The sequence below is a fragment of the Crocuta crocuta genome, unplaced genomic scaffold (assembly GCF_008692635.1).
Source record: "Crocuta crocuta isolate KB4526 unplaced genomic scaffold, BGI_CrCroc_1.0 scaffold143, whole genome shotgun sequence".
In the NCBI taxonomy this organism is placed as follows: domain Eukaryota; kingdom Metazoa; phylum Chordata; class Mammalia; order Carnivora; family Hyaenidae; genus Crocuta; species Crocuta crocuta.
This window is the reverse complement of record NW_027529175.1, coordinates 8,866,338-8,886,065: the sequence shown is the minus strand read 5'-3', so window position 1 is coordinate 8,886,065 and position 19,728 is coordinate 8,866,338. Positions and strand designations below refer to the sequence as shown.

At 46.2% G+C, this 19,728-nt stretch overlaps 1 protein-coding gene across 7 annotated transcripts in view; it reads right to left on the bottom strand.

Moving 5' to 3' along the window:
* PPP6R2 (protein phosphatase 6 regulatory subunit 2) overlaps nt 1-19,728 on the bottom strand; it is a 69,121-nt gene that overhangs the window by 45,126 nt on the left and 4,267 nt on the right. For 6 of the 7 annotated variants that reach the window (XM_077758072.1, XM_077758065.1, XM_077758068.1 and 3 more), the window contains exon 2: nt 5,224-5,353. The gene's annotated coding sequence lies outside the window, so the exon portion shown is untranslated. Of the gene's footprint in view, nt 1-462; nt 527-5,223; nt 5,354-19,728 lie in introns of those variants that run through there. The other variant, XM_077758066.1, reaches the window with a different exon arrangement.

Here is a 19,728-nt window from a genome sequence, read left to right as displayed (position 1 = left end):
GGCAGAGAGAGGGAGAGAGAGAATCCCAAGCGGGCTCCACACTGTCAGCACAGAGCCCAAATTGGGGCTCAATCCCGCAAACCATGAGATCATGGTCTGAGCCAAAATCCAGAGTCAGACGCTTAACCATCCGAGCCGCCCGGGCGCCCCTGACTCTGGGGCGCTGGCTCAGGCTCCAGTACATACGCGGCCTCCAAAGGTTTCTGGCTTCCCAGCAACTGTGCACCGCTCCTCAGAGGTGCTAGCCTCTTGTCAGCTGCCCTTACCTACAGGGAAGGCCATAATTTTCCTTCCTAGCGGACTGAAAGGCCCACCACTGACAGCATCTTTAGGACAAATAACTGGCTCATGACCTGGCTCGAGAGGCCTCTGGGGTTCCCCCGCCCAGCCCAGCACGAGGGCCGCTGGAGCGCCGTGACGAGGCCCCGCGCAGTCTGTCTGCAATGCCAAGCAAACTACTACCAAAATCTTCTGGATGCTTATCCAACATTCAAACGAAAGGAACCTGAAGTTCTTCATTTACTTTTACAGGTTAGTATAACCATCACGCAGAAAGTAGATTCTGAAGAGAAATGTTGCCCATGTGAGCCTATAGTTCCATGAACAGAGCTCTCCAAAAAATCAACATTCTGTGGTAGAGACTGTTCCTAAGAGAAAACTAGAATCCAGAATGCACCCTAGCACCCATCTGGCCACAAATCCGCTGGGCTGTTGTTGTTGTTGTTGTTAATTTATGACCAGAGCCCTGGTTCTGCTGTGTGACCTGAGGCCAGATACAAGACCTCTTATGCCTCGGTTTCTACCCCTGTAACCCAGGGATAGCGAGCATCTCGAGGGGCTACCGCGAGGGCTGACCGCAGGCCAGCGGCGGGCACATTTCACCCTCATGGATTCTGACTGCGAAGAAGAGAAGGAAACAGGCGAGGTCACCTTGCCACAGAGGACGGATTCATGGTGGCCAGAGAGGCACACGTTTCTCCCAACCCCACCTTCCGTGGCATCACACTGGCCACTTAAATCGGACATGATGGAAGTATTTGCACTATGTAAATCGACAAATGCTTCAAACAACAAGATTTCGTACTCTTCCAGAAAGCCGGTTGTTAAACATTTACCAGTGTACCACCGGAATTCTGTTTGGCCTGAAAAAATGGCGATGCAAGTCTGTGGAGAGCAGTAATTTTTCCCCAATCCACAAAATGAGACCATGTCTATAACAGGCACACAGCATTGGAGGAAAGATTAAACAAAAAAAAAAAACAAAAAAAAAACCCAGGGTCTAAGGACACCTGGGTGGTTCAGCTGGTTAAGCGTCTGACTCTGATTTCGGCTCAGCTCGTGATCCCATGGTTCCTAAGGCTGACTCCCACGTCAGGCTTTGCACTGACAGTAAGGAGCTTGCTTGGGCTCTCTCTCCCTCTCCCCCTCTCTGCCCCGCCCCTGCTTGTTCTGTCTCTCTCTCTCTCTTTAAAAATTAAATGTTTTTTAGAAAGTGAAGAGAAAAAATAACCACACAAGGTTAAATAAAACGATGGTAGAAGAATAATTTACGCAGATCTGTGCAATGCATTCATGGCAAGCTGCAGCCGCCTGAGACTGTCAGAAACCCAGGGGGCAGCCAGCCCCCCGGGCCGGGCCGGGGCTCCACAGGCTGTGCGCCCAGGGGACCGACGGGGTGACCAGCGCGTGCACCCTGCCTTCCGCCCCAGCTCTCTTCAGTGTGTATAATTCAGCACGAAGCCTGTCCACGGAATTCTTAATCGTGGGTACTGCATTCCTTACTCCTAGAAGTTCTATTTCGTTTTTTTTTCAAATATAGATCACTTTTTATAGTTTCCTACAGATATTTTTATTTCTCAAATACTTCTTTAAAAATAAACAGCATGCTTATGTTAGAGTCTATTTATTTATGTTAGAGTTTATTTCTGGTAATTCCAAAATCTGAAGTTTTGGAAGGCTTCAGATTTTGGTTTTTACTCATGGTGCCTTGTTTCCTTGTGTGGTTGGTCAGTTTTGTCTGTGTACAAATCAACGTCCTTAACGCATATCTGTAGGGATTTTTTTCACATCTTAGGATAAAGGTAAATTCCTCCAGAGAGGTTTTATGTTTGCTCATGCAGTACGCCTGAAGGTACAAACCAAGCCAGAACACTTTAAACTAAATTTGTGCTTGGTTTCCCTGAACTACAGGCATCGTGAACCTCGGTGATAAATCCTCACAAAGGCTACTGCACAGACGCAGGGCTTTCCCCCACCGTTTTCCTGCTGTATTTACCAAGGAGAGACAGCCAAGTGGGGGCAGGGACAGAGGAAGGCAGATCTGCTTCTGGGTCACTCTTGCTCTGAGGATCCAGCCTTCAGAGCGCCTCCCGCCTCCACCTTGAGAGGACTATGGGTCCTAACTGCTACTCTTCCTACCCTACGAAACCTCTAAGATCAGAGTCCCACTTTGTCCCGATCAGCAAATGCCCTCAGAGCAAAAGCAGAGCCTATGGTGCTTCAATTACTTATGTGGGTTCTTACTTTCTGGTTTTGGTCTAGAACTTCTTTGCTATATTGTCACTTATCTTCTGTTTTTGTTATTTCTTTTGCTTTTTAATTTTTTAAATGTTTGTTTATTTTTGAGAGACAAGAGTATGAGTGGGGGAGGAGTAGAGTGAGAGGGAGACACAGAATCCCAAACAGGCTCCAGGCTCTGAGCTGTCAGCACAGAGCCCAACATGGGGCTCGAACTCACAGACCAGGAGATCATGACCTGAGCCTAAGTCAGATGCTTAACCAACTAAGCCACACAGTCGCCCCTGTTTTTGTTTCTTCAATCCAACACTTTCAGTGTGGTTTTCCATAAGGTAGGGGGTGGGAGATGAGAAGGTAGTCCAAATAACCTAGCTCAACATTTGTCAGAAACATTGGGGGTGCCTGGGGGGCCCGGCTGGTTGAGTGTCCAACTTTAGCTCAGGTAATGGTCTCAAAGTTCATGAGTTTGAACCCTCAGAGGGCTCGCTACTATCAGCGCAGAGCCTGCTTTGGCTTCTCTTGCTGTCTCTCTCTCTGTCTCTCTCTGTCTCTCTCTCTCTCCCTCCCACCCTTCCTTCCAAACATGTGTGCGCTCTCTCTCTCAAAAATAAAGCATTTTAAAAAAATTCATCAGTGACATTGCTGGGGGGTTTTATCAAATACACCTGATACACAATTCAATACTGACATTTATATTCTCTGATGGAGGAATTATTCCATTCTCTACCAGCTTCTACTCATGTTTACCTAACAACTGTTCCCAACCTAATACTTGTTCTTTTGCAGGTAATCTGTCTTCCATATACAGCTTAAGAGCTTTTTGTCTTTGTTGCTACATGATTTCAATAAATGGGTGTGGGTTTCTTTTTATTTATACCATTTGGGACATAGTGTGCTTCTAAATCTGTGGCTTTGTATCTCTTACTAGTTTCTGAAAAGTCAAAGCTATTAATACTTTGAATAATGCCTCTCTTCCAGTTTCCCTATTTTTCCATTCTGGGATTCCAACTACACATTTATGACACATTTTTATTCTACCCTCCATTTCTCTTAACCTCATTTTCTATTCCTTGTATCTCAGTGTTGCTGGTAATTTTTTCAAACATATACTTCAGTTCACAAATTCTGTCTTCAGCCACGTTTAATCTGGTTAATCCACACACACTGAGTTTTTTATTTCAACATTACTGCCATGTCTGAAAGTTCCTCTTGGATCATTTTGCTACTTTGCTTTTCATTACTAATTTGTATTCTGTCTTGTATTACTTCAAACACTTCATACTGCATCCAATTATTCAGTCTGCAGGACTTGGGGCATCTAATCATGCTAACTTCCTCCCGGGGTGTGTGAGTTCTGACTATAAGTTCAAGTTTGCTTAAAGTATTCTATAGCAATCCTGAGGGCCCACACTGAGTATACTTTCCCCCAAAGAGGATTGGTTTTCCTAGGTGAGGAACAAAGGAGTGCTATCACAATGCTCATTGTTACTTTTTTTTAAATTTTTTAATCTTTATTCATTTTTGAGAGAGAGGGAGGGAGAGTGTGAGTTACGGAAGGGGCAGACAGAGAGAAAAAGAGAGAGCGGAGACACAGAATCCAAAGCAGGTTCCAGGCTCTGAGCTGTCAGCACAGAGCCGGATGGGCTCGAGCTCAGAACAGCGAGATCATGACCTGAGCCAAAGTCGGATGCTTAACCAACTGAGTTACCCAGGAGCCCCTCATTGTTCCCTTTTAAAAATTCTTCTCTTTTAGGTCTTGGAGAATTATCTATCTTAGTTTTTAATGCACTGAAGTGCACTCAAGAAATCACATTTAGGGGCGCCTGGGTGGCTTGGTCGGTTAAGNAAAAAAAAAAAAAAAAAAGAAATCACATTTATTGTGGGGCGCCTGGGTCGCTCAGTGAGTTAAGTGTCCAAATGTAGTTCAGGTCATGCTCTCACGGTTCATGAGTTCAAGCCCCACACTGCACTCTCTCCTCTCAGTGCAGAGTCTGCTTTGGATCCTCTGTCTCCCTCTCTCTCTGACCCTTCCCCCCAAAGCAGAAATTATATTACTGCTATTCACACAGCATCTAACTGGATGGCGCCAGTGAGCCTTTGGACAGCATCTAATACTGCAGGAAATCAAGTCCTTTCCTCTCTTTTCATCTCGTAAGGGGAGCATGTTTCCTGGATGGCGACCATGACAGTGTCTGGGCCCTGTCTCATGTGTCCCCCAAGTGAGAATGTGCCTCACTACACACACATGATTTGCCCTCTTCTTTTTTGGTAAGAGAGACTAAGTGACTTTTCCACAACGGAGCATCTAAAACCAGATACAGGAGGATCAAAAACAATCAAAAGACAATAAGAAAATACACACACCTTCAAAACTAATTGTTTTTGCTGGCATCCATCTTTGAACTTCCACTTACTGGGTATACTCACAAAATTATAAAAAAGAGAAATCTGGGGTGCCTGGGTGACTCAGTCAATTAAGCGTCCAACTTCGACTCAGGTCATGATCACAGTTCGTGGGTTTGAGCCCTGCGTCGGGCTCTGTGCCAACAGCTCAGAGCCTGGAGCTGCTTCAGATTCTGAGTCTCCCTCTCTCTCTGACCCTCCACTGCTCACACTGTCTCTCTCTCTCTCTCAGAAATAAATAAAACATTAAAAAAATATATTAAAAAAGAAAAAAAGAGGAATTAAGAAAGAAAATTATCTTACCTTCTATGAAAACTTCTTGCTTACTTTTGAATTCAAACAAAATATAAAAACATTTGGGGTGTTTTTCTTGGATTATATGCAACTTTAAGAAAGATTTTTTCATTCAGTAGAAGATTTATAATCTCTTCACCTGGAAAATAAGAGGGAAAAAAAATTTTAAGTTCTGCCTCTGTAAAGTTAACTTACCAAAACTGTAGAGGAAAGGAAAACAAAAATCAGTATCTTTACTTAGTATTCAAATTATCAGAACACTTCATGATTAAAAACTAAAAATTCCCTGGTCTTACCTCGTATTAGAGAGAATGGTACTGATGATCTAACCCATTCTACATCTAAGTAACAAGCACCATGGCTGGAATGTCACTAAAAGAATTCACATGAGAAGGATCTCCACGAAGCTGTCCAGTTTCATAACTATACATTAACATTGCCTCTCTCCGCCCCTCCCCCATTAGGTCTCTCTCTCTCTCTCTCTTGCTCTGACTTAAAAAAAAAAAAAAGATAAGGGGAGCTTGGGTGGCTCAGTCAATTAAGTGGCCAACCTTTGGTTTCAGCTCAAGTCATGATCTCAGGGTTCACAGGTTTGCGCCCCACGTCAGGCTCTGTACTGACACTGGGGAGCCTGCTTGGGATTCTCTCTCTTTCCCTCTCTCCCTACTCTTCCCCCACTCACACTCTCTGTCTCTCAAAATAAATAAATAACTTCAAAAGAAATTTTTAAAAAAAGACAAAAAGTTGCACTACTAAGCCAAAAATAAGCCACTGTTATCTTCTTCTAGATAGGTTAATTCTTCTTACATCTAGCACTTTATAATTAAATTATTTTTTTNATCCTTTGTTGAGAGAGAGACAGAGGGGCGCCTGGGGGGCTCAGTCAGTTAAGCGTCCGACTTTGGCTCAGGTCATGATCTCATGGTTTCTATTTCCATAATTTCTATTTCCATCTCTATGTCTGAGATTCTGATTTTTCACTCATCCCTATCTTTTCCTTTAAGTCCTTAAACATATTTATAATAGCTGCTTTAAGGCCTATTTCTGCTAATTTTATCATCTGAAACACCTTGTGGTCTGTTTCTAATAGCTATTATTTATTTATTTATTTATTTATTTATTTATTTATTTATTTATTTCCTGACAGCTCTTTAAAAGTTTTTTTTTTGAGAAGATTAAAAAATAATCCATAATTTTAAGGATTATTTAAAAATAATCCTTAATGTTATTTTATAAACATTAATTTTATTAATGATGGCTGCTACTAATAAGGATACAAATCCTCATAGACAGTGTAGTGGAACCTTTCCTTCTATTTTCTAGAAATCTCGATTTTTCAACTCTTTTTAATGTATTTTTCTATTTTCTATCTTTTCTTGTTTTTTAAATTGACACCCAAGTTAGTTAGCATATAGTGCAAAAATGATTTCAGGAGTAGAATTCAGTGATTCATCCCCCACATCTAACACCAAGTCCTGACCCGTGTCCTCCTTAATGCCCCTCGCCCATTTAGCCCATCGCCCCACCCACAACCCCTCCAGCAATCCTCAGTGCTCTATATTTAAGAGTCTCTTATATTTTGTCCCCCTCCCTGTTTTTATATTATTTTTGCTTCCCTTCCCTTCTGTTCATCTGTTTTGTATCTTAAATTCCACATATAAGCGAAGTCCTAGGTCTTTTCTCTGACTGACCTATTCTGCTTGGCATAATACCCTCTAGTTCCATCTACGCTGTTGCAAATGGCAAGATTTCATTCTTTTTGATTGCTGAGTAATACTCCAGTGTGTGTGTGTGTGTGTGTGTGTGTGTGTGTGTGTGTGTATACACCACGTCTTCTTTATCCATTCATCTGTCAGTGGACATTTGGGCTCTTTCCATACTTTGGCTGTTGTCGATAGGGCTGCTATAAACACTGGGGCGCACGCGCCCCTCTGAAACAGCACACCCGGATCCCTTGGATAAGTACCTAGCAGTGCAACTGCTGGGTCGTGGGGTAGTTCTATTTTTAATTTTTTGAGGAACCTCCATACTGTTTTCCAGAGGGACTGTGCCAGTTTGCATTCCCACCCGCACTGCAAAAGAGATGCCCTTTCTCTGCATCCTCGCCAACATCTGTTGTTGCCTGAGTTGTTAATGTCAGCCTTTCTGACAGGTGTGAGGGGGTATCTCATCGTGGTTTGGATTTGTATTTCCCTGATGATGAGTGACGTTGAGCCTCTTTCCACGTGTCTGTTGGCCATCTGGATGTCTTTGGAAAAGTGTCTATTCATGTTTTTTGTCCATTTCTTCACTGGACTATCTGGGGTTTTTGGGTGCTGGGTCTGATAAGTTCTTTATAGATTTTGGATACCGGCCCTTTATCTGATATGTCATCTGCAAATATCTTCTCCCGTTCCTTCGGTTGCCTTTAAGTTTTGCTGATTGTTTCCATCACCGTGCAGAAGCCTTTTATCTTGATGAGGTCCCAAGAGTTCACTTTTGCTTTTGTTTCCCTTGCCTCTGGAGCATGTTGAGTAAAAAGTTGCTATGGGTGAGGTCCAAGGGGATTTTGCCTGCTTTCTCTTCTAGGATCTTGATGTTTTCCTGTCTTATACTTAGGTCTTTGGTCCATTTTGAGTTGATTTTTGTGTCTGGTGTGAGAAAGTGGTCCAGGTTCATTCTTCTGCATGTCGCTCTCCAGTTTTCCCAGCACCATTTGCTGAAGAGACTGTCTTTATTCCATTGGATATTCTTTCCTGCTTTGTCAAAGATGAGTTGGGCCTTTGTCTGTGGGGCCATTTCTGGATCCATTGATCTGAGGGTCTGTTTCTGCACCAGAACCATACAGTCTGATCACAGCTTTGTAATACATCTTAGAGTCCGGAATTGTGATGCCTCCAACTTTGGTTTTCTTTTTCAGGATTGCTTATTCGGGTTTCTTCTGTGGCTCCATACAAATTTTAGGATTGTTTGTTCTAGCTCTGTGAAGAATAATGGTGTTCTTTTGACAGGGATTGCATTGAATATGTAGACTGCTTAGGGTAGTACCGACATTTTAACAATATTTGTTTTTCTAATCCATGAGCATGGAATATTTTTCCATTTTTTGTGTGTCTTCTTCACTTTCTTTCATAAGCTTCCCATAGTTTTCAGTGTATAGGCTTTTCACCTCTTTGGTTAGATTTATTCCTAGGTATTTTATAGTTTTGGGGCAATTGTAAATGGGATCGATTACTTGATTTCTTTCTGCTGCTTCATTATTGCTGTATAGAAATACAACCAATTTCTGTGCATTAATTTTATATACTATGGCTTTGCTGAATTCTTGGATCAGTTCTATCAGTTTTTTGGTGGAATCTTTTGAGTTTTCCATTTAGAATATCATGTCGTCTGCAAAGAATGAAAGCTCGATTTCCTCCTGTCCAATCTGTATGCCTTTTATTCCTTTGTGTTTGTTATCTGATTGCTGAGGCTACGAGACTTCCAATACTACTATGTTGAATAACAGTGGTAAGAGTGGACATCCCTGCCGTGTTCTTGACCTTAGGGGGAAGCTCTCAGTTTTTCCCTATTGAGGATGATATTAGCAGTGGGTCCTTTGTATATGGCTTTTATGATCCTGAGGTGTGATCCTTCTTTCCCTACTTCCTTGAGGGTTTTTGTCAAGAAAGGATGCTGTATTTTGTCAAAAGCTTTCTCTGCATCTATTGAGAGGATCATGTGGTTCCTATCCTTTAATTGATGTGATGTATCACACTGATTGATTTGCAGATACTGAACCAGCCCTGCATCGCAGATATAAATCCCATGTGGTTGTAGTAATTCTTTTAATGTATTGGTGGATCTGGTCGGCTAGTATCTTGTTGAAAATTTTTGCATCCATGCTCATCAGGGAAATTGGTTTATAGTTCTCTTTTCTGGGGTCTTTACCTGGTTTTGGAATCAAGGTTATACTGGCCTCATAGAATGAGTTTGGAAGTTTTCCTTCCATTTCTAGTTTTCACAACAGCTTCAAAAGAATAGGTGTTAACTCTTCTGTAAATATTTGGTAGAATTCCCTTGGAAAGCCAACCGGCCCTGGACTCTTGTTTTGGGGGACATTTTTCATTACTAATTCAATTTATTCACTGGTTATGGGTCTGCTCAAATTTTCTATTTTCTTCCTGTTTCAGTTTTGGTAATTTATACCGTCTTTGGAATTTCTATGTCTGTTTAGATTCCCCCTACCTACATCAAAATTAAACTTTATTTTCTCCTATTTGATTCTTAGTCTGGCCAAAAGGACCCTGATGCGGACAGGATATTTTTGCTCCCAGACAAATCTGAGTAATGGGTACATAAAGATTCATTGCGTAATTATCTCTATTTGTGCATATGTATAGCTGTGTGTGTAATTACCCATCAGAAAACTCTGGCCTAGTAAGCCACATTCTAAGAGTCTTGGGGACCTTTAAAGGGAGATCACCAAATCTAAGAGAAGACAAGTATTGCCCTTGCCACACAGCCCAGTCTCTGCTAAATGCCCAAAGGTGGGCCCTTCCTCTGGATACAGTAGGCCAGGTTCCTCCTGTTTAAGATGGAGCACATCTAACCAGTCTCTGGACACAAGGATGTTTGAAGGCTTTCTGGGACAAGTCACAGAGACTGGGTGAGGCTCCTTGGTGAATCCATCCTTGGAAGACTTTCACCGACCATCCCCAAGAAATAATCAGGCAGTGAAAGTGTCATCAGAGAAATGGGAGATGTTCTTTCATGACAATAGCTGGTCAGGTTGTCTAACAGTAGAGGACTCAGTGATGTCTTGCATGGTCACCCAATGGGGTATCATAGCAGATTCAAAGGTTAATGAAGCTGAGTTTCAGACTCTGACCTTCTAAGAATGATATCCTCTTCTCCCTCAGGCAGGCAGAGGGCCATAGGCATCTATCCTCAATCACTTCCTGGGCCTGAGAACTTTTCTAGAAGCTAAGGCCCATAGTTACGGTCAGAAAACAAAGTAGGACCAGCCACTCCATTCTAGTTTGGGGGCTCCAGCTACCCACAGGGACCCGACAATTAAAAGGATCTCTAAGGTGGGTCAAAACAGATGTTTTTGTTTTGTTTTTAAAGGTTTTATTTTTTAAAGATGTCAGTTTTTTGTTTAATATTTATTCTGAGATAGAGAGAGAGAGGGAAAGATACAGGATGGGCAATGGAGGGGCAGAGAGAGAGGAAGACAGAGAGAATCCCAAGCAGGCTCCACACTGCCAGCCCACAGCCTGACCCAGAGCTTGATCACAGGAACCGTGAGATCATGACCTGAGCTGAAACCCCAAGAGTCAGATGCTCACTACTGAGCCCCCCAGGCGCCCCTAGAGATTTCATTTTTTTAGTAATCTCTATACCTAACATGGGACTTGAACTTATAACTCCGAGATCAGAACCAGCGTGCTCTGCAGACTGAGCCAGCCAGGTGTAATGGTTCCTGTAATGCCTCAGGGTCATCTCTGCTCCTGCCAATTTGCTTTGATCCTCACGAGGGACCAGGATGGCTGAACTCACTACAGACTGGGAAGCTTAAACAATTAGAGATTTCCTTTCTCATAGTCCTGGAGGCTGGGATTAGGGGCCAACATGGCTTTGGTGCAAGTCCTTTCCTGGCTTGTAGACAGCTGCCTTGGTGTGTGCATGTGGAGAAAGAGATCTCTCTTTTCCCTTTCTTCTAAGGCCACTGAATTAGGATTCACCCATTTGACCTCATTTAACCTTAGTTACTTTCTAAAAGTCTATTTCCAAATATGATCACTTTGGGGATTAGAGCATCAACATACGAATTATGGGGACACACAAAACAGTTCACAGCACAGAACCCCAAAGAGGGTCTTCCTGTGACCATATCGAGAAAGAAGTTGATGGGGCACCTGGGGGCTCAGCTGGTTGGGCATGTGGCTCTTGATTTCAGCTCAGGTCATGACCTCATGGTGATGGGATCAATCCCCACGTCAGTCTTTCACAGAGGGTGTAGAACCTGCTTGGGATTCTCCTTCCCTCTCTCTGCCCTTCCCCTGTTTGTGCTCTCTCTCTCTCTCTCTCTCTCTCTCAAAATAAATGAATATTAAAAAAAAAAGTTGACAACAGTAAAAGGCGGAAGCAACTCAAATGTCTACTGATGGCCAAAGGGATAAACAAAATGTGGCCCATCTATATAATGGAGTATTATTTAGCCTTAAAAAGGAACTTCTGAGATGCCTGGGTGGCTCAATCAGTTGAGTGTCCAACTCTTGACTTCAGCTCAGGTTATGATCCCAGGGTCATGAGATCAAGACCTGTGTTGGGCTCTGTGCTGAGCATGGAGCCTACTTAAAATTCTCTCTTTCTCCCTCTGCCCCTCTCCCCAACTCGTGCACTCATTCTCTCAAAAATAAGATTCTCTCTCTCTTGGGGCGCCTGGGTGGCTTACTCGGTTAAGCGTCCGGCTTTTGCTTAGGTCATGATCTCGCGGTTCGTGGGTTCGAGCCCCGCGTCGGGCTCTGTGCTGACTGCCAGCTCAGAGCCTGGAGCCTATTTCAGAGTCTGTGTCTCCCTCTCCTCTGACCCTCCCCTGCTCACGCTGTCTCTCTCTCTCCTAGAAATAAATAAAAATATTAAAAAAAAAAAAGATTCTCTCTCTCCCCCCCTGCCCCTCTCTCCAGCTCACATGTATGTGCTCTCCTTCTCTCTCTCACTCTAAAAAATGAAAATAAAAAGGAAGGAACTCCTCATGCCTGCCGCACTATGAGTGAACCTTGAGGGCACTGTGCTTAGTGAAAGAAGCCATCACAGAAGGACAAGTCCCATGTGGTTCCACGTCTATGAGGCGCCTGGGGTGGTCAGATTCACAGACACAAAGTATAGAGATGGTGGTGCTGGGGGAGGGGGCTGGGGGGAGAGGGTGAGTGTCTGATAGGGAGGGAGTTCCAGTTTGCGAAGAGGGAAAAGTTCTGGAGATGGGTGGGGGGATGGGCGCACAACAATGTGAATGCACTTAGTGTCCCTAACTATGCACTTAAAATTTATTAAAATGAGGGGCACCTGGGTGGCTCTGTTGGTTAAGTGTCTGACTTCAGCTGAGGTCATGACTCCTGGTCTGTGAGTTCAAACCCCACGTCAGGCTCTGTGCTGACAGCTTGGAGCCTGGAGCCTGCTTCAGATTGTGTGTGTGTGGGGGGGGGGGTCTCTCTCTCTCTCTCTCTCTCTCTCTCTGCCCCTCCCCTGCTCACGCTCTCTCTCCCTCTCAAAAATAAACATTAAAGAAATTTTTTAAAAATGTATTAAAATGATGTTTTATGTTATATGTTTTTACTAGAATTTAAAAATTAAAAAAAAAAGAAAAAAGAAGAGGTCCTGGGTAAGCCAATTAGCCCCTCTCTGTGCCTCAGTTTCCTCATCTACAAAAGGTGGGCAACAATACCTGCCTTGGACACTACCAGTGAGAACTGAAAGAAATCAATGTAAAGATCTTAGAAAAATGCCTGGGGCACCTAGGGGGCTCGGTCAGTTGAGCATCCAACTTGGGCTCGGGTCATGATCTCATGGCTCGTGGGTTTGAGCCCCACATTTGGCTCTGTGCTGACAGCTCAAAGCCTGCTTTGGATCCTCTGTCTCCCTTTCTCTCTGTCCCTCCCCCACTCGTACTCTGTCTCTCTCTCTCTCTCTCAAAAATAAACATTAAAAATTAAAAAAAAAAAGATCTTAGAAAAACGCCTGACATGTGAAAAGCCTTAATATGTGCTAGCTGCTACTAGTTTTTACTATTATTAACTTATGAAAGTTAACTACCAGAATTAAACAGCTACGAAAAGTTCGAAAATAGTTGTTTCTTTGGAATAGGACTAGAAGATGGGAAGGCTCCATGTAAGAATAGATTTTTTAAATTAGAAGCCTCATAGATTCATTACTATGATAAACATGCATTTCTTTAAAAAGCCCATTAGAGAATCAGAAGTACAAATATATAGAAACAAACTTGAAATTCTACAGGAAAACCCTTTCTAGCAAAATAAATAAATGGGGCAACAACGGAGAGAAACTGGATCCCAAAGCAAGTGCCGGGGGAGGGCTGCGATCAGACCTTCCCAGGCCAGCCAGGCCCCCGGGCAGAGAGCAGGAGGGGCCAGCAGGCTGGGGAGGGAGCAGCTGCGGACAGCTGGGCCGGCTGCCTCTCTGGCCTGCGGGTTCCCAGCTCCTAACTCTGGCAGGGGTCCCCGGAAAGAGGGGCCAAAAAAAAAGTGGAGAACCTTCCAGGAGAATGAGTGCATGAGCGCTGCGGTTGGGGAACAGGAAAGCACAGCCTGGTTAATGCCAGAAGGATGCAAAGGAATTTTTTTAGAAAGGAAGCTAGCTCCACTAAGAAGCAAAGATTCTAAACCTTGCGCTTCTGGAGCAGGAGCTGGCCCACAGGGACAGTGGCCACAGAAGAGCGCCCCGCCACCGGATTCCCACCCCTCCGGCCACGTCCCATTGCGAGGGCTACAATGCCAAGTGCTGCAGGTGGAAGGAAGCAGCAGCCAGACAGAGAAGACAGCAGGGGAGAGGCCCACCGCAGGAGCACAGAGCGGTCGAGGAGCCCACCCTCGGCGGGCGGCCGCCTACAGGCCCGCAGGGACCCAGGGCACAAGGACCCATCTGCCAGTTTCTACAAGAAAGGCCGGAAACGAGATTTTCTTAAATCCCCAAATCCATTCAGATGTTAACAACTAATTTTTTTTAAGTTTATTTATTTTTGGGACAGAGACAGCATGAGCGAGGGAGGGACAGAGAGAGAGAGAGAGAGAGAGAGAGAGGGAGAGAGGGAGAGAGGGAGAGAGGGAATCCCAAGCAGGCTCCACACTTGTCAGCACAAAGCCCAACGAGGGGCTCAAACTCACGAGCTGAAACCAAGAGTCGGACACTTAACCGACTGAGCCACCCAGGCGCCCCAACAACTAATGTAACTTTTCAGCACTACGCGGGCCAACACTGTGAAGAACACGTGAAAGTGCATCTTCAGGCTGACGGTGCCCCTGCCGACAGCTAGCCTCCCTTCTCACCCCCGCTGACCCCAGCCCAGGAGCTGTGAGGACGAGATGAGACCCACATGCAGAGGCAGCATCCACCCCACAGCTGGCCTACAGGGAAGCAACAACCTGCCATCAGCCTGGGTGCCACCACCCCAACCACAGCCCGCCTACGTAGCTGCACACCCTGGGGCTTCAAGCTACCAAAAGCAGCATTTCTCCTCTTGGTGGTGGAGCTCAGCTCGTCTCCCACCGAAGTCTGATAAAGGTGATCAACACATCGCCCCACCAGACACCTTGAGCAAGAGCTGTGTCAGGCCTGAGCAGGCTCTCGCCTTCTCTGGGTTTTCTCAAGAGCTCCCTCCCGGCTGTGGGGCGTGATGAAGAGAAGACTAAAGTGAAAGCTGAAGACCCCCTGTCTGCGCGCTGCCACTCTGCCTGGCTGAGCACAGAGCCAGCGGGCACTGTTATCACGCACTCTCCCCACCTATGCTAAGCACCGGGCCCCCATTTTCCTTCCTGGAGACAAACACAGAAACCCAAGCAAAGAAGCCGCCAGGGCAGCAGACCTGACGGTGGGAGATGCTCTCTGGCCCCAAAGGCTCTGGCATGAAGTCACAGCCTCCACCACTGACTAGTTCTGCAATCCGGGCCCGATGTGTACGTGATGCAAGTAAAAATGTGACTCACTGACAGAGAGATGTCAAGACTGCTACCACTGGCCTAGGACAGGGGCCAACACCAGATGCCTCCCCGGGGCCACCACGGAGAGAAAAGGAATCAACTACATCTTCCTCAACTTACATGTACTATACTGAACGCTGAATTCAAAGTGACAAACAGAATGGCGGTCTGGGTACAGGATGGCTGTTGACCTCTGATCGTGGGCTGACTGGGAGCTGAGGCCGCTGCCCAGCAACACAGGAGGATTGTGTACCACGTGCCACTAGCCCAGGAAAAGAGCCACATTCAAAACCCCAAGTACAGTTTCTATGGAACATGTGCCATTTCCACACCATCATAAAGTTGAAAAACGGTAAGTCGAACCACCGGAAATCGAGGCCTGCCTGTACAGGGACGCACAGACACACCACACCAAGGCCCCAGTGTGCATCTGCCCCACACAGCAAACAACAGACCGTGCCCGCACCGCATGTGCTCGCGACACTGTGGCCCGGGGAAAACCAGAACCAAGGACGGGGGGGGGGGCACACTCTGGGCCGAGGCTCTTGGAAGGACAAATAACTGGAGACACGTGGCTAAAGGCGCTGCCAAACACGCAGGAAAAAAGCCCCAACAAGCACACGGCAGAAGCCAGGGCAATGGACAGAGTTGAGTCCAAACAAGAGCACAAGAGAACGAACTCCAGAAACTGACTGCAGGGTTACACTTGCCACGAGAGAGGGGGCCACCTGGGGCTGCTCTCATGGGCACTCCGCCGTGTGCAAGCACGTGTGAGTCCAGCACAACTCAGTGCAGCAGGGAGTTTGCCACTAAGCCCAGTTCACAGGGTAAAAAGCAGAGGTCTCAGTAATTCTCGCACTAGCCCAAGGCCACAGGTTAATAAACATCACTTCAAAACTTGAACCCGGATTGGCTGACAGCAAAGTCCATGTTCTCAATCTCCGCGTGACACCAGATACTGGCCCAGTCAATAAAGAAAAACAGGAGATCTCAAAGGAGATACAAGAAGAGTTACCATGATGGAGGCAGATAACATGAAGGCACCAACCAGGACTGGCCAAGCCAAGAAAGGGTCAGAAGCAGGTCTCGTACGCTTGAGGGGAAATGAGACCCTGAGGAGAGAAGAGGAGGTCTTCAAAATGAAACAGTCAATGGGCTTCTCTGTGGAGTGATAAACTGTGCTGGCTGCACTTGTGAATGTACTAAAGCCAGTGTACTACACACTTTAAAAACGGTGATCTTATGGCACGTGACCTCCATCTCAGGGCTGTAAGGGAGCAGCCAGTGGGCCCACAGCAGTCCCGGTCCTGAAGAGGAGCTCTGAAGGGTTTCAATGTTGATAACAGCCGGCAGAGAGGACACTGGGTGTCCAAACACAGCCCTACCCCCGCAGGCTGACCTTCAGCAGATCTTGAAGGCTCTCCCTGCCCAGAGAGCTTCCTACTTGCGAGCCCTGAGGTCAGGGCTACTGGTCCCCTGGGGTGTCCTTGTGGACAGGGACAAAATTACCATCCTCCTAGGGTGGTCGTGAGGACTGACCGGGACAACGCTCACTGCAAGGAACCAGGGCCACCAAGCGTGCCTGTGTGTGTCAGCCCCCGCGGTGGTTACGCGTGGAAGACGTGACCTCTACAGCCAGCGCATCAAAGTGGCTGCAACCTCAGCTCCAGAGGCAACTGCCTGGCCTGCAGCAGTGCCTCCACTTACTGACCTGAATTGCGTTTCTTAAACTCTGTGTCTCAGTCTCCCCAGCTATGAGATAGAGATGATGATGGTATTTACCTCAAAGGACAGTGTGAATATTAAGCAAGATAATCTGTATGAAGTGCTCAAAAACACCTGGTAAACAGTAAGCGCCCAATAAATGTCAGCAATTATCATTAGTCAGGGAGCGGGAAGTTGTTGGTCAGAGAAGGCGTCCATGAGGAAACCTGGCCTGTTTCACTTGCTTTAAATTAACGACCACACATCTCAAGTGAACATTAAGTACAGCCTGGCCTTCGAACTCCAAGAAGTTAGCTCCCCCCTCTTAAGACAACTGAGACAAGTAGCAGATGAGTGCGAATTCTCTACAGCTCCTTGCATCAAGAAGTGAAGTCAAAAAATAATATAATAAAAGAAGAAGTCTATCCGCCCAGCAGGTGCCTCCTGGAGCCTGCTGTAACCACCAGAAGGCAGCTGAGGACAGATGCCATTTTGAGAACCAGCTGCCAGTCTTGCCTCTTGGAGTCCTGTGACAGTGTGGCCTTCCTGAGGGTGACAGAACCCTGGAGAGAGGCCTAAACATGCCGCTGAAGCCCCAGTCATACAAGAAACCAGGCAGACAACATGAGGAGCGACAGGAGCCATGCTAGCCAAGCCTGGCCCAGTCCAAACTGGGCTCAACCCACAGTCATAACCACAAACAAAGACTGAAGTCCTTAACACTGGGGTGCTCGTTACAAAGCAACAGACACTTTCTTTCAACTCTTTCTTCAACTCTCCAATAACTTTAACCATAAGCACAGAAAAAGCACACGGCCTCAAGTGTGAACTCTGCCATCTTCCTTCCATCAAATCTACCAACTCAAATCACCACATCCACTGCTTTCCCTTCTATTACAATGGAGAGAGGGTCCTTGCTCCCCCCGAAGACCAGCCCCTCCACCTGGACCCCACCCTTCACGCCTTCCCAAGACTCCTCCTCTGGTATCTCCAGTCTCCCCTCCTTTCCTAGTACAGTCCTGTCAGGGTCCACACACTTAGACACACACACACACACACACACACACACACACACACACACACACCCCTGCCCCACATTCACTTCTCCAATCCCTGTTCACAGCAACGCTTCCTTCAAGAACCGCCTGCCCTTACTGTCCCCAATCCCTCTGCTCCCATCGGGCCTCTCCCCCCAGGATGCCACCAAACCACTTTTGTCAAGGAAGCCAATGGCCTCCAAGGACCGCCTCTCAGCCCTTCCTTCATTCCACATCCCAAAGCTTACAGTGAAGTACCAGCCTCCCTTCGCTTGTGACCCCACACTCTCCTGGCCCTCTCCGGCACCCAGAGCTGCTCCTGGTCAGCTTCCATCCCCTGTGCTCACCTCCACAAGTGGGCACCCCCCCATGCACCCCCTGGTCTCCCTTCTCTTCCTCTGTCAGGCACATATGACCCAGGGTTTAAAAGTGCAGGGGGGCCTGGGTGACTCAGAAGGTTAAGCGTCCAACTTCGTGAGTTCAAGCCCCACGCTTTGGAGTCTGCGTCTCCCTCTTTCTCTGCCCTTCTCCCACTCGTGCTCTGATTCTGTCTCTCACAAATAAATAAACATTAAAAAAAAAAAGTACAGATCTGAGAGTTCCAGTTCCAGAGTATTATCTGACTGATCTTACTGATAATTATGAACTGCACAAAATGTGAAAAAACAGCTATTTGAAGGTGCCGGACAACAACCAAAAACACCAAGAAAACGGAGGGCACACAAATCAGTGGAAGGGGAACCACCTACGAGCCCCGCACCGGAACGCCCCGCGGCCGCCCAGCTCGCTCGGAGCACCGGACGGCAGTGCCGGGGACGGCAGTGCTCGTCTCACCACAGGAGGGAGCGAGGTCAGAGTTCAGGGCTATCAGAATGGCTAAAACTGAAAGGGAAAACCCAAAAGAAGCAAAAATCGCACACATCGTCTGCATTAAATTCCTCCCAAACCCTTGACTGACTCCTAAACTACAGACGGCGGGATGAGGCACCAATAAACCAAGTAGAAAAAAAAAAAAAAGTCAAACTCACAGAAACAGAGCAGAAAGTGGCCGCCAGGAGCTGGGTGCAGGTGAAACGGGGAGAGGTTGGTCAAAGGGTCCACACACTGACTATGAGTAAGGTCTGAGGACGTCCCGTAAGCCACGGTGACCACAGCTGAGAATGCTGCAGACAGCACAACTTTCCTGCGGTTGTTTTGTTTTGTTTTTACAAGTAGGCTTCATGCCGGCACAGAGCCCAATGCAGGGTCTGAATTCATGCATGACCCCGAGATAAAGACCTGAGATCAAGAGTTGGATGCTTAACCAAGCAAGCCACCCAGGTGTCCCAATTAAGTGTTCTCAAACACACACGAACACACACACACACACACACACACACACACCAAGATAAGTAAGTGAGGTGACAGATGTGACAACTGACCAGGTGGGAAGAGTTCTTTCATAATAAAGTTGAAAAACAAAAAAGAAAAACACCAAGTAGAAAGCAACTGCTGTGACAACAAAGAGCTAAGCAAAGATGCCAGCCACTGTCCAGTCCTGGGGGGACAATTTAGAGTTTCAGTTCTGCCAAATTAGAAGGGTTTTCCATTAAAACCTTACACAGGCCGCAACTTAGAGGAGTAAAAACCATGTTCCAGAACTAACGGTTATGTCCTGGGGCACCTGGGTGGCTCAGTCAGTTGAGCATCTGACTTTGGCTCAGGTCATGATCTCCCAATTCGTGAGTTCAAGCCCCATCGGGCTCTGTGCTAACAGCTTGGAGCCTGGAGCTGCTTCTGATTCTGTGTCTCCCCCTCTCTCTGCCCCTCCCCTGCTCGTGCTTTGTCTCTCTCAAATAAATAAACGTTAAAAATATTTTTTTTTAGTAACAAGCAAATAAAATACCTTAAACACAGTAGGAAAAAAATCAGATGAACAAGAATGATAGCTGACTTCTCAGAACATCAGATGCTAAAAGACAATGGCATAACTTAAAAATGCTAAAAGAAAAAGAGCTGTCAAACTAGAATTCTATATTCAGCAAAAAATGTCCTTCAAAATGAAAGATAAAGAGCTTTACTTCTTTACTGTGCAGAACAAACTGATGGTCACCGGG